The sequence below is a fragment of the Lipotes vexillifer genome, unplaced genomic scaffold (genome assembly GCF_000442215.2).
Source record: "Lipotes vexillifer unplaced genomic scaffold, Lipotes_vexillifer_v1.1 scaffold549, whole genome shotgun sequence".
NCBI classification, from domain to species: domain Eukaryota; kingdom Metazoa; phylum Chordata; class Mammalia; order Artiodactyla; family Lipotidae; genus Lipotes; species Lipotes vexillifer.
This window is the reverse complement of record NW_006791400.1, coordinates 2,074,812-2,090,757: the sequence shown is the minus strand read 5'-3', so window position 1 is coordinate 2,090,757 and position 15,946 is coordinate 2,074,812.

Below are 15,946 nucleotides of genomic sequence, written 5' to 3'. Positions count from 1 at the left end.
TTCCGACCTCGGCTCTAGTGCTTTGCTGCACTTTGTTTCATGTTCAGATATGCCCTTATCTCAGGATTACCAGGGCTGCAATGGCAAATTTTTGAAGGTTGTCTCATGACAAAAGCAACAGAAAAATAGGGGGAAAGACTGGATCAGGGAAGGATGGGCAGAGAAGCTCAGTGTTGTAGAAATTAAGGAGCATTAGTACCACATACCAGGACAGGAACAATGGCTGGGAAACATGCTGCTTCCAGAGCCAGGACAAAGCCAGCTTCTCAAAGGCTCAGGGCAGAGCATTAGGAGAGACAGCTGTATGGCAGCCACAGTCCAGAGACACACAGAAGATACATCAAAACTTGAAATGTGCGACCAGCAAGAGGAAACAGCCCCGGTAAACTAGGAACTTATTGCATGGAGAGGCTCATCCTTTCGGTCAGTGGCTGAAAGCATAAGGCTGTAGCTGGCAGTGAAGGTTCCTTTTAAGCCTCTTGGACCTGCTCTTCCTGTCTGCAGAGAACATAGTTCCATCAAAGCAGAGGGAGAAAGAGACAGGTGTGTCTTACCTTTATGCAGTGTCTTCGATGAGCATGTTTTAGACCCTACATTTATTCTAACCAACATTCTGTAAGCTTGCTATTATCTCCATTTTACAGATGAGGAAATGGAGCCTTAACGATACTCAGCATCTTACCCAAGGTCACATAGTTGTAAATGAAAGAGATGGGACTCAAGTCCAAGTCTGTGTGCCTTTCATTTTGCAGGGAGTGGGGCAGACAGGAATTGAGCTCAGAGTAGTGCCTGGTAAAGGCAGCCCTGTTGAATTATAGGACTAGAGCTTTTTGAAGGAGTAAAAATGGACCATCAGCTCTTGAGGCTAGAACAGACTTCAGGGCTCAGCACTGGAGTACAGCTTAGGGAGAGAGGCAGAGGTGTGCTGGAATCTGCTCTGATGCCCCTGTGAGAGATGACGGATGAATTTATACAAATTTTTCACTCTGGTTATTAATGCAGCCATTTAAAAAAATCATATTACAAATAAACCTACAATTAAATTAATTATACCAAAACAAAGGTAGCTATTCAAAACTCATTATTTCCTAATTGTTTTTACTCCATTTTGCTATGACCTATGCTATTGATTTATGTCTATTATTTCTGTAGTGGAAATGCTGTGCTACTTACTGCCGATTCCTCCCCAGCTCAGTGCTCAGTGATGTCACATCAGCAGCAAGAAACTGGCCCTGAAGGGAGTTTTTATACAACAGAAATTGGCAAATGCTACAAACGAGGCTTCTTTTTTGTTTTGTGGACCACCTAGGCTTAAGAAATTAACGAAGACGAAAGTAAATAAGGCAGAGCAAACTTAAGAGTGTGTTATATTTCTCATTACTTTGTAAATAGCACAAAATGTCGTCAAATCGTGTTTGAATTGCAACCATAGGTTGGCTGTGGACAAGATACAAGAATTTGGCAAAAATAAAAATAAAAGGATTCTGTGAAAATCAGTTGTCTATATAGAATTTAAAATAAAGATACTGTGTACTTTATTACTATTTGTAAATTGTTTGCCATACATTTTTACTTCAGTAAAATATAATATAAACTTATATACACATAAGCATTTCATTTTTTCTGGAGAGCTGGTTGTTAAACACTTCCCAGCCCACCACAGAGTTAAGGGAATCAGATTGATAAGATAAGCTATACAGGCTGGTACCAGCCAACAAACAAAAGTCAGAAACAGAATATAGTAGACAGAGCAGGAACTGATCACACTGTTGAAAAGTATTGGGATTATTTCTTGCAAAAGAGTTACATCAATAGTGATGCTCCTATGAAAGTGGTCTTTTGGTTGTAATACCCCTCAGCACCATGCAGATATACTTAGGAAAAAGAGAAAAGAGTATTTGAAGTTGGGGAGATCCAGTAATATTTATGGAAGTCCATGCAAAACCACAGGATAGAGGAGGGGAAACTAAAACTTCCTGCCTATTTTACTGCATTTGCCTGGAGTTGGACACCACTAGAGAGATAAAATTACCCGCCTTCAAGTTATTTAAATGTGGAACTCTGGCAAATATATGCTTTCAAGTTCTTTTTCTCATCATTTATCAATCCTAGCCAATATAAGTCAATGGGAAGTTGATTTTCTAGATATGATGCACCTCAGATAAATGGTAATTCTGCATGTAGTTTTCATTAAACCCTTCTTGTTCTTAGAAGGATTTTTGTTTGTTTATCAAATTTTTCATGCAGTTTTATTAAAAATTGGGCTTCCTTCTTCATTTACCTGTGGAGCGATATTGCAGAAAACTCTGACTCGTTTAAAAGTCATTCTATCACTGTGTAAATACCAGCAACTTTTCATACTGTTCACTGCATACTTCCTTCCTCAGTGATCCTGAGAAACTTTCCTCATTAGATCCTAAGTCATTCTGTCTTCTCTGATGGAAGTTGTTTTGCTGGAAGATTTATATTTTTTCCCCAAGTTTTAAGAATTTAATTTACAAAGTTAGGAGACATTGTGTGATTCCAATTTATTTTTTTTATTATTTTTGCTGCTTTAAAGCAGTTGGGGTGATTCAATATCTGTTCTTTTAAACAGAGAAATTTTTTTCATTTTACCTATAAAAACAAATTGCATTTCATTTTCTTCTACAAGATTTGAGAGAAAAACAAAATGACAAGTGTTTGAGTGTTTTGGCTTTTTGTTTTTGAACACAGCAAAGCTAATTGCGGACAGAACTGAAGTGATGATAGCGAATGTGTTTTCTCTGTTAAAAAAGCAACGGTAAAACTATCCAATTATTAATTTTTTTTCCCTAAATAAATGGACCATACTATCACAGGGTTATAGCCTTATTTTCATGTAGACGTAGCTACACAACACACACCACTGATGAGAACTCACAAATTAAATATGGAGCAGTGATATATTCTGTGACATGAAGATATTAAATGCAACACAAAATTGAGTTATATGACAGCTGAGTTATTAATCAAGAACATTGAATTCAGATTCTTGTTACAGGGCAGCCACTTTCATAAATTCAACAGCTTAAAAGTACATACTGGTAAAATATGCAGTGAATTTATGACTGGTTGTGGAGAGTGACTCTCCAGCAGTGACATTGTCACTTGGCACTTATTACATGAGGCTTTATTTTGGGTTGAGGACTCATCTTTCCTGTCGGCTCATTAGGTCAAGGGCTTTGTCATAAATACCTTTATAGTTTTTGCAAGCTACACATCACCTGGTCCATACATATCACCTGGAAGAATGATGGGTAATTGTAAAATTAGTGCCAAACAGTCTACTTGATAAAGCAATGTGCACGTCCTTTAAACTGTGAAGCATCCCTTTGATCTTTCTTGGCCAAAATCAGACTCTATTAGCAGTTGGACTGACTTCCGTTCTAGGGTGAAGAGGGGTCTGAGCAATTGCAAAATGTTCAGTTGAGAGTCACAGTGTAATTAAGGGCAAGGTCCAGCTAAAAGTATCAGAAAGCAAGGCACTTTTAGTGATAGCCTACTGGTACTTGATGCAGTTAATACACTCTGAAGGGCTGTTCTTTGGTCTGGAAAGCAGAACAAGCCGGCTGATGATTTGAATTAAGTATGAGGAAGTAATATACTATCTTTTATTTGTAACCTAATCAAATGGTCCCATCTGAGACTTGAGATCTGAGAGTTCTTCCTGCATGGACGGTGTTGGCAAGGGCCTAGGGCAGATTTCATTGCTGCAGGAAAATCCAGCTCCTTCTTTCCTCCTTTGAGGCTGGAAATTACACTAGTCATATTGTTTCCCTCTGTCTTACATATTGGCCACTGCCTCCCAGAATCTTTGAAAATTCAAATGGTCTTATGCAATGAGATATAGCTCTTGAAGTCAGTCAGTGCCAGTGCTGTTTGTTTACCGGATTGTCATCACTTTTCCCTTGGATGGGAGAAACAATGTGTCTCACGTGTGTGCGGTGTTGATGGGTCAGGAGAGACTTCTGAAGAAGAAAGAGAGGAAAAGACAAGAAAAGAATAGGATGAGAAGTGTTCTAATAAATTAAAGAATACCTCGTCTTTTACTAATTACTTTTGCTAATCCTAGGAGTAAAATAAAATTTATGTACTTTTTATCCTTTATTATTCTAGAGTTTGATGATGTTCTTTCAGAATGTGTTATTATACAAGGGAAAACAAATTTCTTACGCTTATGCAAAGGATCAGTAAAAGAGAAATGGGCTATTAAATCTTTTTCATTGTTTAGTAATGATTTATAAGCTGTAAATAATTATGGTGGTGATAGTGGCTGATGCAATCACAGAACAATAAATTTCTGTACGGGGCTTTGCAAAAACAACCCCAAATGTGCCTCAGAAGTAAAACCCTGGCTTCTAGACAACTGACCTTCACAATGAAATATACCCTCAACAAGTTTAATTAAAAGCTCAGAATTATCGCTTTAGTAGATGCAATTTTTTCCCCATTAAATCTCTTTAACTATTTATCTTAGTTTATTGAGTTACTTTATTTAGGACCTAAATGAATATTGTAACCTATTATCTGGTAACATTTGTGCCATATATTAACCTAATGGCAGAAGGTATAATTATATATTGTAAATATATAGGCTAAGTATTTTAATTATTTTCATAATCCATGATAAAATTTTGCAGATTTGAGAAGTGTTTTACATTTAAAAATACTTTTCCACAAATAATTTATTTATTGATGTATTTTTCCATTTATCCAATGAATATTTATTTCATGTTGTTATGTACCACTTGTGCTAGATACTACAGGAAATTCTGTAGTGAACCAAACAGTAACCTAGTGGAGAAGACAGACAATTAAACAAAAAGGCAAAATGATAAGAATATAAGTAAGATGTGGTGAGAGAAAAATGGAAGCAGGGTTTTCCCGATAAAGTAGTCTGGGAAGGTTTACTAAGGATTTCATATTTGAACTGAAAACTGAAACATAGGAAATAACCAGGAAGAGGGCAGAGGGAAGAGCCTGTGCAAAGCCTCCTACTGATTCAAACACCCTCCCCGCCACCTCCAGCCCCATGTGGGAGCATAAAATCTAATGATCCACTGGCTATGGGATGAGTGAGAGGGGAAACCAATGGTGACCCCCCCTTCCAGTGGGGACTATCTTTTAAGAAACATCCTTTGGAGAAAGAGAAGAGCTCTATTTGGACAGTTTCTTTGTGGTATTTGTGAGGTATTTAAATGTAGATGTTTGCTGAATAAACAGGAACTCCAGGACCTGGATGAGCTGGAGCTACAAAGCTTGGTGTTGCTGGCATATCTGTGGCTGTAACACCTCAGGGAGAGTTGACATCACCAAAGCGGAGAATTTTCGATGCCCAGGGTGGAGGAGCCAGGAGATTACACAAAGAGCATGGAAGCAGGAATAATGGGAAAGGAAAGGGATGTGAGAGTGGAGAAAACATGCATCTTGTTATTCAGGCAGTTGAGAAAGTATGAACTACCTACCATCTCTTATTTTATTGGGCGTGGTTGTATAACAAAAGATATAAATCAAAAGTGGGCTAAGAAGAATGTTACTGCACAATACGATGTTTTAATGTATGAGGGGTCAGCAAAGAAACAGGGGTATAAGATCTCAAGTTCATGGTATTGTCCTTTGACCATAAAATATTTTTTTCTTTTTCCATAGAAATAAAAAGGAAGATGAGACTAAGTGCGGAGACCCAGAGAGAGTGCTCACAGGTAAATGAGGGCATGTCCAGAGGATGTCAACATTTTTTTCAACAAAGTAGAGGCAGGGGAATTGGCTTTCAAGAAGAAGTGGTAATGGTGACAAATTTAGCAAATAAAAATATAGGATCCTTAGTGAAATTTGAATTTTATATGGCAGTGAGAAATGTTTTAGTACCTGTATGTCCCATGGAATATTTAGAAGAATATATGTCTCTGTGGTGAATGAGGGGAGGCTGGGGAATGAGTATGTCTGTAGCAGATATTGTAGACAGCAGAAGACCAAGCTGCCTCAAACAATATAAAAGGAGTGACAGGTGTCCTGTATCAGGCAGGTGGCAGTGAACATATAAGTGGCTTCAGGCTTCTTAGCTCTGATTTTATTCAGGAACATTTGGCTGCATATATAAAGAAGATTCAGACATAAATACTCAGCTGGTTGGATTTATAGAGCTGTGGATGTGGTGGACCAAGTGTGATGGAAGGAGAGAGAAGCAAAGGAACTGAGGGTATTTTTAAAGAGTGATTACAATGATAAAGCTAGATAAGAAAGTGATTGCAGGGATACTGCAATTTTTGGTGATGAAAATGTGCGTGATGTCATCTGGGGAATGGGTAGCTGCAAGAAAAGAGAGTGAAAGAAAACTTAGTGTGAGGTGATCACAGAGATGAGAAAAAAAGAAGTGGTTGGAAATTTCACCCACATGGATTTGAAGTCAGTGAGGGTAAAGAGAAATCTATGAACATATACTAAAGCTTTAAGTGAATGAAACCATAGAGTTTTCAGGAGGGAGGTAGAGGTCAGGAAATCTACAGGTATGATTAATTGATTGATTTTTATTTTGTTTTTGTGGGGTTTTGTTTTGCATCAACAAACAATCCTTCCTTTCTTTTTTGGGTGGTAGGTGTTGAGGAGAGGTAGGAATTGTGCTTCTAATGAGAACGAGGGTGTGCTTCCAATTTCCTGATGAATGCAGGTTCTTAAGAAGGCATGTCAGCATTTCTCTGTGAATGTGAATCGCATTTTCTAAAGAGATGGCCAAGATCAACATCATTCAATATGTTTTATTAAGGATTTTCTCCTGTAAAGGTTAAGAATCTATTATAGTGCTTCTCATTATGACATATTTCATTTTGCAGTAACGGTTTCTTTATTTTGTATCCCATTTCATATATTTTTACTACATATTAAAAAAAATTGAAACGTAATTCCAGAATATACAAATATATTCTCCATTGAAACAGGACTCTAGGAACTTATATCCAGGCCACCAGCAGTAGCTGTGCAAGACTTTTAACTCTTTATTTTTTGTTTTCCTATCACACTATTTAATTCTTTATATTGAGCCCCATTTGTCCTGCTCGCAGAAATCTTTTCCTAAAAATTAAGGAAAATTCAGTCAGGTCATTGCCTTTCAACCTTTATCATGTAAGCTCTGCCAATTTAGGATTCATTCCTTCTTTTTCCATCTCTGATGATTTGCATTTATGTTTCTAAAAGATTTAGTATTACTGTCCATTTTGATGGTGACAAATACCCTCTGACAGGGAGCTAAAGGCATTCAATACACAAATGTCCCAAATTGAGATCTCACTTTGATTTCAGACCCAACCCCAAAGAATAGTAGGGTGCAAGGTCCCTTCTCATCTTATCTTATCTACTCTCTTATCTACCCTACAGTTTTCCTTTTCATTTCCGCCCCCCCCCGCCCCGTTTGAAGGATCTTTATCTAGTGTCGTGGGGATATGTGTGATGAGACCACCTAGCTCTGTCCGAACACATACTCTCCTAAAGTTTCCTGTCTTTCAATTGAAGTGTGGCTCTTGAAGGCCAATCAGTCAATTTCCTATATTTTAAAAATTAAAACAAAGAAAGAACCATAATATACAGAAATACTACCACTATTTAATTAAACATATGACAATGTGGATACACATGCAGAGAAACACATAAGTATGCTTCTATATATGTGTACGTGTATAACATTAGGTGAAATTAAGGATGATGGAGAAAAATAAAGTAGAATAAAGAAAATCCAGAGTGAAGAGTGGGATGGAATTGCCAAATCAGGAAAGGCCTCCCTTATAAGATGAAGTTTCAACCTAAAGAAATGAGAGGTGGGCCATGTGCATATTCCAGGAAAGTATCCAAGCAAAGAAAATAGCACATAAAGCTTTGAGATGTGAGTGATGGAATTAGACTTAGAAAGGAGACAAGGAGAGCAAGAGTGTATGTGTGTGTGTGTGTGTGTGTGTGTGTGTGTGTGTGTGTGTGTGAGAGAGAGAGAGAGAGAGAGAGAGAGAGAGAAGTTGTTGGGTGGAGAGGTCGGGAACCGGATCAGGACCAGATGTTGCAAGGTCTGTAGGTCATTGTGATGATTATGGTTCAGTGTGGATGAGATTGCAAACCAACCACTGGAGGGTTTTGAGTAGAGGAGTGGCATGATCTGAGTTACTTATTAAAAGGTCAATCTGGCAGTTGGGTGGAGAATTGGTTCTTAAGTCCAGCAACAGGGATTGTGGTTTACTAGGTAGTAGCTGGGAGGATTTCAGAGGTAGTCAAATTCTGGATACATTGTGGAGGTGGACCTAACACTATTTGTTGATGGATTAAATGTAGGGTGTAGGAGACCTTGTGCCAAATAGCTGACGATGGCTGTAGACTTTTTCGCATGTTGATCCTCACCAAGCATATTTGTTATTAATATTTTCCTTAGACTCATAAAATGCATTTATCACCCATACACTAACATATGTATAAAGGTTCATCTATTTACTCATGGCGAAAAAAGGCATTAATGCCCAAGCAAAAGAATGTTGGCAGATATAATAAAAATTAGGTCGTATTTGCGAAAGACTTGGAGATGATAAGTGCTAATAATATCATCAGTGCTTCTCTATTTACATTCTAATGTCAACACAATAGCCATGTTCTTTGGTGTCACTCTCATTTCAAAGAGATCATTTCTAATGGAATGTTATAACCACTTGCCAATAAAAGTTTTCACTGTGATTTCCTGTTTTAAGTTTCGAGGGCTAAGCTTCTCACACCCAGCTTTAAAACACATTCAATTTAGTAAACAACACTGCATTCTTTATAAATAAGATACACAATATTCCAGAAGCAGCCAATTTAATGTAGTGAGATTGAATATTTGTGTTGTTTGTGTGTTTGAGTATCTTGTACAGAAGTGCCAGTGAAAATATACACACCCTTATTATAATTATACAATTCACATATTGAGATAGACAAGAAGATTTTATGGCTATACGTACATACAGAAAGATATATATTATAAGTATATATATCTATCCTGGTCTAATTTTAAATACAGTATTTTTGTAGCTTCTGTTTCTATAGTAGCTTATATAAATGGCTGTCACATGTTATCTCAATTTGTTATAATTACTTTAAAACATATAGGTCATCATAATTATGGTATTTAAGGAAACTGAAACACTAAATGATTAACTGATTTACTCAGAGATATTTAAGCAGTAAGAGTTTCACCTAAGATGTGAATCCCAATTTTAGAATTTCGAGTTCTCCAAAAATACCCTTGTCCATTTCTTTTTAGGTGGAGAATGCTCTGGAGACAAGTCACACTTATTAGAACTAACTCAAAGAGGCAAATATTGTCACTGATGCTCTGTGCAGGGCAAGTACATCTTTATATGTCATCGAGGTAAGTGGCAGCTTTCTGGAAAAAAAGATATTTTCTTGGACTTTGTAAATAATGTATCAGATGATGGGACTGAAGCTAGAGAGTTTTAATAAATTGCAATTAAATGATAGGGACTGGATCCAAAACTCTTTTTCTCTGATTTCAAAATCTACAGCATTCTTATCATATCAGACTCTCTTCCAACAAAGTTAAATTGTCTGCACAGATGATGTTTAAGTAGTTCATAAAGTCTCCGAAGGAAAATCACATATACAAATTTCTATCTACATATATATTAGAAGAAGAACAGAAGGTCCTAGTGAACCACATGATTGCTATGAAGAGTCACAGAAATCCTGCTATGAAATGGTTCTGGTGAGAAGATGAAGGTCTGGAAGAAGCTGGGAAGCAATCTTCTTACTTCTTTGGCATTACTACTTGTTAAGGTGCTCTGTACCAGGCTATACTCCAATATTTAAGAGAACTGTCAAGACTTTGGTAAAGGTACACAGCACAGCAGTGAAAATCACTAAAGGACAGGAACACAGAATCTATGAGGTCAGGTAAAGTGACACTGATGAAGTTGGGGAAGATGAAAGGGTAAATTTGAGAACTACTCTCATAAGTATAAAGAAGAACGTGATCCTATTTTCTCATCTTATACTAAATTTGGAGGACAAAGTTTAAGAAATGCTTTAAAATAGCAAACTACAAACCGCCCAAAGGTAAAATACTTCAAATATTGAGGAAAATATAACGCCTATTTGTTTCTGGTATCATTTTGGGGTGTAAATAACGATAGAAAAGTAACCAAATGGGGGTGGAGGAAAACATTCTGCTGATGCTATTTTTAAATTTGACACCAATAGGGTGGTGAGACATAAAAAATGGGTTTCAGATCTCACTTTCTCATACACTATGAAATCTTGTATCTCGCTGTCCAGGGAAAGTCATTTTTTAGGATACATATGTTAAACAATTTTAAACCTTTGGTTCTTTTTCTTTTTCTTTCTTTTTTCTTTTAAGTAGACTTTGTCTTTTTAGGGCGGTTTTAAATTCACAGCAAAACTTGAGCAGAAGGTACAGAGATTTCCTACATACTCCCTGGCCTCACACACACAGAGCATCCCCATCTATAAATCTCCCACACAACTGTGGGACACTCATTACAACTGATGAACTATGTAGACATACCATTGTCAACCAGTGTCCATAGTTTACATTAGGGTTCACTCTTAGGGTTGTACATTCTATGGGATTTGGTCCTTTTGTAAGCAAAACTCTTACATGTACAACATATGAGAGAAAGGCATGTCTTGCTGAGACCAGGGGTCAAGAGTTAGGCCCCTCCAGCCCCCAGAGTTTTGAAAAAACTTCCAACATGGCTCCAGGTTTAAAAGCCATCTTGTAGGAGAAAGCAGACTGGATTTGCAGTTGACAGATCAGGGTGGTGATTCTATCCCTAGCTCTGTGACTTTCGATAACAAGCTAAATTGTCATGATTCATTGTCCTTATCTCCAAAATAGAAATCATGCTAAACTTCGCAGGCTTCTGGGAAAAATTTAAATGAGGTCACATATATGTAATATTTACCAGAACATCTGACACAAGTAGTTAGCTATTCAGTGAATGGTAGATTTACCTAAACTTTCTAAATTTTACTCTAGACCAATGTGATTAATGTCAACTCTATTTTCTTCGTAGAACCTGGTGAAAGTGTATGATAAAGGTGAATTGACAAGTTTAAAAGCACAGAAATGTGCAATAGTTTATTTTCATTATTCACAGAAGGACCCTATGGTGCCAGCCTTAAAAACAGGTTAACTTTGGCTCGAAAGAGATCTGGTGATAAAACTTGGGTAATTTTCTGAAAATGATCAGAAAGCTGAAATTTGCATTATTATCATTTCAGAAAATTATCTATTTCAGATAAGCCTCTAAATTTACCATTTTGTCCCCTGCTTAGGTTATTTCCATGTGACTTTGATCTGCAAGAGGCGGAGAGGGAAGACCAAAAAAAATGACATTGTGATAATTTATTTTTGTCTCCTGGGCATAAGGAATACCTCCAATGCAGTAAGGAGATATGTTTAGCCATTAGCACATAGGCAGTTTTTCTGAAATTTAACTTTGGAATCCAAAGTTTATGCCTACATTTGGACTGTTATTATGTTATTTGACTGAATAATTTTAAATAATATCCCATTCTTTTGATTTATCTCCTTATTTTTCCACTTATCCAAAGAATCAAATTTCTCCTTTCCCATCCACTTTGCGTGAATATAACAAGATCAAAGATTCAGTGATTATGAACAATATTCAAATTCATGATTGTAACGTAGTACATATTTTCTCATTATCCTTTGTATAGATTTGCAGGATTATACAATAAATTATGTTATTTTGCTTGGTCTTCAGTTAATTCTATTAGAAGCTGAGCTTATAATTTACAATGAAGTAAATTAATGTTGGAGTGTTTTGCTGTCATTTTAGCTTACCATAAGTAATTATCTCTATATTATCTAATGTTGACTTCTCATAAAAGATTAATGTAGAAAGAGCAACCAAATGGTATTCTCATCAAATACAAAATCCCATAAAAATTAATGCTTCTCAAGTTGTAACTTGAAAATCCAAAAGGCACTTGTGATTTAAATCTGTTAATTCTCATTATAAACTTGTATTTCTGCTTCAAACACAGAGACGAAGAGGCACAGACACATTTTGTGTAAGAAGCAACAAGTGTGAGGAAATGTCTTAATCAAGTATAATAAACTGTTTATGATAATGTATTCCTATTCTTTTTGTTAAGAGGGATCATGGGAATATTGAAATACCATGATTCTAGGTACCTCTCTAATGATAAAACACCCTATGCCACAGTGAGTCTTTTAAAAGATACCCAGTATGTAACTTCACATCATATAAGTTGATTTGGTAAATAAAATAAAAATAAAATGCAGTATTTTCAGACTTTTTAGCTCAGAAATGATCTAATCAAAGGGTCCACATTAATGCATTTTTGCTACGAAAGTTATAAATTATACATAACATAGCATAACATTAAAGCATTAACATAACAGTATGGGTCTACCACTTAAATAAAAAGCTGAAGCCTTCCTATCTGACAGATTTGACTTTGCTACTATAGTACATACTAGCACAAATTTATCGTTAACAGCATTTCAATACTATCAAATCCCAACTTTCATTTTTGTCAAGGAAATATTTGATGTATCAACTTGTTCAGGTAGTTCACATATTTTTAGCAACAATCAAAACCTTGTCTTTGTTCTCTACATTGTAATAAACTTTTGTGCCATAATATGCCTGTCCTCAAAAGAGTAAAATATGAATATCTTAAGGTGAAGGGTGTCATTTGTTTTGCATTTTCCCCTTGGTTTTATACAACATCCTAATTTTCATAAAGTGGAGTTCTATAAAACTATCTTTTCCCTAAAACTTCCTAAAAAATTATTTACTACTTTACTATAGGTTTTCCTGGCTCATAGATAAAAGAAAAGAATTCTTTCCATACTTTCCATACCACACCATTATAATCTTTTTGTTAAAGATGCTTTAGGGCATGTAATACCGCCTTCTGTTGTGGTGCTTTTAGACTGGGGACCATATGTGGTGCTATCCCAGGAAACAGCAGGGTTCAGTTACAGGGTTGGATGCTTTTTTTTTTCCCTTCCCCTAACAGGCCCTGCATTTATACATTGTTGCCATCAGTGCTATTTATTTAGTATAATTAGTATCCTTTTTGTGCATTTGTTAAGAATGCTATATAGAGCATTATTTATATGCCTCTCAATATTCACAGTTTTGTAACTTAAAATGCAGCATTCTGTATTATACAGCAAAGTCACCCACAAATAAGTCTGAACATCAACCAACTCTATTTTGGAAAAGAAAGAAGTTATTTTACTGCACAGATTGTCTTCCACCTAAAAAAGATGTAGCTTGAGGGCACGTACCATTCCTTGCTGGGTAGATTGATAAATGTGGATCTAAGGTAAAGCAAGTATAATCCCTTGGGCCTGCTATCAAAATGTCCATGACATATTAGCCCATAACTTATAATATGAGGTTACTCTAAAAAAATCTCTAGTGTAATTCCTGAGTGTATTGAAATTGATTTGAATTTATAATTCAAATTTATAATATCTATCCCAAAGCAGCTAATATCCAATCTAGGTTAATACAAAGATTAGGGGAAAACTTGTGGAAAGAGTCTTAGAATTCCTGCTCCCTCAGAATCAGAATCTTAGAAAACAATGAAAACTTCCATGAAGAAGAATTTGATTTGGATGTTGGTAACCACTTTAAATTATCCTAGAGCATTCTCCATAAAGAAGGACTCGTCTCCAGGGGAGAGGAACTTACCTGAGTCATATATCACCCGGGCGAGGGAATATCCTAAGGCCAGCACACTCTAGCCAACCTGGATGCCCTAAGGAAGGGGGAAAAAAAAAAAAAAGGTAAGAAATACTTGAGAAGATTGCAGTCCAAAAACTCAGATCCACTAAAAGACTGGGATTTAATTTTAAGATTTTAGAAAATTTCTCCTTCCCCGGCCTTATTGCCACACTGATAGGACTCCCACGTTAAACATTAAATTACAACTGAAACAGCTGAGAGGCAGAGTCTTTATCTAAAGAGGAGTTCTTAGGAAAGTCCAAAGAAAACAGGGGAAAAGAAAAAGGGATAATAGAGGAATTTGAAAACTCTGGAACCAAGAGCTAAAATAAACATTAAACACAATCAAAATCCTAAGCAGATTAACGTAAATACTCACACTAAGCACCTAATTACCTCAGTTTCTATTAACTTATATATCATGTCTAGCTTTTAACAAAAATCACAACGCATGTCCAAAGACAAGGGAAAGCAGCATTGAAGGGACAACAAACATGAGAACCAGGCTCAGATGACACAGACGTTGGAATTATCAGATCATGTATTTAAAACAGGCAGTGACACCTCCTCAGCCTCCCTGATCATTTCCTCGGCTGTGTTCAGTCCACTGAGGCCTCCATCAAAAGGAGTCTTTGTTTATGTCACTTTTTTATTCCTTGTATTTTCTCCTGACTATTTCTTAGCATTTCCATCTCTTTGCTTGTATTTCTACTCTAGCATGTTGTCCATTTTTTCATTAGTGCTCCCCTGGATACAGAATGCAAAAATCCTCCAACAAATAGTAAAAAGTTAAATTCAACGATATACAAAAACATTTAATACCATATCCAGTAAGATATATGACCTATATTCAGGGCTGACTTAACATTTGAAAATCAATTTAACCTACACAATAAAAAAACATCATATGATGATAGCAATAGGTGTGGGGAAATATTTGACAAATTCAAACATGTATTCATGGCAAATGCTCTCAAAAGACTAGAAATAGAATGGTATTTCTCCTGCACAAAGAATATTTACAAACTGTACAGCTAACAGCTTACTTAATAGTGGGAAACTGGATGCTTTTCCCCTGAGACTGGTCGCAAAGCAAGGGTATGGTCTCACCACTCTGCTTTCACATCAAACTGCCAGCCTTAGCCAGTTCAACAAGACAATGAAAGGCTATAAAGTGATAGAGACTGGCAGATGTTATGGTCGTAACTGTAGAAAACCTGCCAAAATTTAGTCAAGTTTGAGGAAATGGGAATAAAATTGTAGGGAATACATGATCCGTATATGAAATAGAGTGAATATTCTGTATCTTGTGTCACAGAGGCATCTAAACCAAACACACACACACACACACACACACACACACACACACACTCTAGCTTAATGTGTGTGTGCATTTTTATAGTATATAAGTATATACAATCATGTTAAGTGTGATGTACTATAATATAGAGTGTGCCATTTTCTTCCTTATAATAGCTAATTTAGGGAGAAGAAAGCATGCAATTAGGTATTTTTAAAATAATTTTACATATAAAATGGATGCTATTTTAGCTAAAATAGATCAAACTCCCATGCTTAGTGAAAAATAGAGTTGTAAAATAATAACTAACAATATGTTCCTGTTGAATGAAGTCTTTGAAATCTTACTTGTAAACCATAAAATTTGTGTGAGTTTGTAGATCTATACTAGTTGACTAAAGCTGTAATCACTATCTTAGGGGTTTCACTTTAAAACAACTCTAAAGACTTAAATGTTGGGGAATGCTATATACATTGCCATTGCCTCAGAGTAACTTCATAGATTATAGACTCCAGGGAATGAGATTTCTTGTAGAGCAATGAGTAAAATATATTTTTTTCTAAGAGGTTTTACTCAGTGTTATGTGTGTGTGTATTTTCAGAAGCAGTTGGCCCAAAGATAAATGAGGAATTTCATCTTCTTAAATATTCTACTGGAACTTTTATATTTAATTTTCACCTTAAATTTCCTTGAAATATTACATGTTTCCAGAAATGTGTATGCAAACAAAATCAAAACAATCTATACTACCTTCAAATGCACATTAGTCCATCTCTAGGCTTAAGCAAAAACGATTTCCGAGAGAAAATATAATTAGGTTTCAGCTGGGACGCTGAGAGTCTTGACA